The following is a 2,480-nucleotide window of genomic DNA, read 5'->3' on the forward strand; positions in this document are numbered from 1 at the left end:
AAGACGACCCGCTTTTCCTCTGAAACTATTTCTATATGAGATAAGGAAAAGCGCCCCTTTTTCCTCCGATAAGATAAGAACACTCGGTTCTATCTAAAAAACTATTTCTTAGATAAAGAACACTCCACTTTCTCCGACGCGATAAGATAAGAACACCCGGTTCTATCTTATAACTATTTTTTAGACATAATAAGATAAGAACACCCCGCTTTCTCCGACGCGATAAGATACGAACACCCGGTTCTTCCCCATTCGTCAAGACATGGGAAAGAACCCCCACTCTCGCCCAAAATCCACATATATAAGCACCCTCAAATAAAGCCAAAACAGTTGTCGTACTAAAAACCTCTCAGAACGCATTAGAATAAGATATATATTCCAATAATTCCTAGAATAAGATACGTCTTATTCTAACAAACTCCGAAGTCTCAGTAGTGTTCGCGTTACCACCGCGCACCGTGACAGTATGCTTGGGAAAACTCGAGTGAGTGCGAAGGTGTGAACGAAAAGTGTTTAGAACAGAGCGATAGGGAAGTGTATGTTTTTACGGATGTAAGTTATGGATGCGAGAGGCAGAGTGCGAGCGAGATGAATGCAAGGGGGTGAAAGAGTATAAAGCGTGGATGTTCGGGAAGAGCGTAGAGTAGAGTTGCGACTGCCTTGCGAGAGAGACTGTTAATTGCGTCAGCGTTGTATATCGTTTATTCTTTTAAATATATTAGTATTTAGCAAAGTGTTACGAAGAGATCAATCACCCCATTCCTCGAGAATCCTACATATATGAAGAAGTTGTTGACAATTTTTGACAAAAACATATTTTTAATATTTTGTACATTTCCCTTCTTTTTAGTACCGCAACCAACATGCGCTTGAAGAACGACTTAAATAGTTTTTTAGATATTTATGTCGAATTTAAGACCATTTCTTTTCAGTATACGGACTGTTCGGGCTCAACCGTCAGACGAGCCCAACAACGAAACGGGAGCATCGACCGCGCGACCGAAAGGACCGCCACGGTCCCCAAACAAGCGAGCGCGCCCGCCAACGGTCGCCCGCACCGGGCGAATTCGAACCGAGGTCGCGCCGCGAAAGGACGGTTGCTGCCGAACCGTTCGGCAACGCTACCTCGCGACACCCGTCCCCCGTCGGGAAGGCCCGGGCGATATACACCCCGCGCACCGACGCGCACATCGAGTCGAACTGTAACCCTCTCTTGACTACAAAGCGCGCCTAGCAGCAATCACGATTCTCACCACGACTTGTAAATCGGTCAGCGTCGATACCCCGCGTGGCGACTCACGCCACGATCGACCGCGCACCCAGTGTGCCTGTACACTCGCGCCTCCGCGAAACTGTAAATACGTGTACATTGTTGTAAATACATTGATCGTTGTGTGTCGTGAAATCGCCGTCTTTCTTTCGTGCACGTCCCACCGTTACACCGGTAATTCCCGTCCCGAACGACGGAACACAGACTTAATTCCGTAATTCTTATTAAACCGTCTCCCATTTTCATAAATACTTCGCGTCAGTAGTCAAAGTATAATCTGGATGGACACGATGGCTTTTCTCAACTACTTTAACGATTTAAGAAAAACGGAAAGAGTCTTACGGGGAATTTTCGTATAACGAATCCTAAAAATGGAATTTTTTATTGTATTTTTTAAAAGTGTTACGAGCCAGGAATGCGAGCAACGCGAGAGGCCGGCGAGGGGGTTGTTACCCCAGGAATATGGTTTCAATTTGTTAGTTAGGTACGCGGACGCACCCAATGCGAAATCGGAGAGAAACTAGGATAGTTGACGTCGAGGACGCACCTGATGCGAAATCAGGGAACCTCTGGGAGGTTGGAGTCAAACGCAGACGCACCCGATGCGAAACCGAGGAGCTACTAGGAGGATGAAACTTCGTGAACGCACCCAATGCGAAATCGAGGAGTCACTAGGGGAAACACGCGGCGAATCCGATACGAAAGGAGGTTGTATAAGAGCGCGGATGAATCCAATGCGAAACTGGGAATCCGCTAGGAGGTGGATAACTCACAGACGCACCTGATGCGAAACCAGGGAATTGCTAGGATACGGAAGAACCCAATACAAAATCAGGGATCCGCTAGGTTGGTATAGTTTTCGTGCACGCACCCCATGCGAAACCGGGGAGCCACTAGGTTGGAGAAATCTTTGTTGATTTGAATTTAAGATTAGTAAGCCTCGTAACTTATATATGTAGGAGCCGGAACCGTTAGGCGCGACCGACGCGACGGTTAGGTCAAAAAATGCAAAAACGGCATACGTTTTTGCCTAAGCGGCCGACCCTGAATCTTCGCGAAATAAACATGCGTCGGGTGAACGCCCTAGCGAGCGAGAGAGTGAGAGTGACAGCGTGAGTATGCGAGAGAGAAAAACAACAAGAGTGCACCCGACCGCGGGTCCCGTATATGAGCCGATTTTATATATGTATTTGGGCGACGATCGGCTATA

General features: G+C 47.2%; 1 long non-coding RNA gene across 1 annotated transcript; it reads left to right on the plus strand.

Annotated features, from left to right (window-relative positions):
- Positions 1-863: 863 nt before the first annotated feature.
- LOC143358813 (uncharacterized) lies at positions 864-2,225 on the plus strand. Its single transcript, XR_013083014.1, has 3 exons — positions 864-931; positions 1,833-2,116; positions 2,178-2,225. It is a non-coding gene; the product is annotated as an uncharacterized LOC143358813 (long non-coding RNA).
- Positions 2,226-2,480: the final 255 nt, after the last annotated feature.

The sequence above is a fragment of the Halictus rubicundus genome, chromosome 11 (assembly GCF_050948215.1).
Source record: "Halictus rubicundus isolate RS-2024b chromosome 11, iyHalRubi1_principal, whole genome shotgun sequence".
Classification (NCBI taxonomy): Eukaryota; Metazoa; Arthropoda; class Insecta; order Hymenoptera; family Halictidae; genus Halictus; species Halictus rubicundus.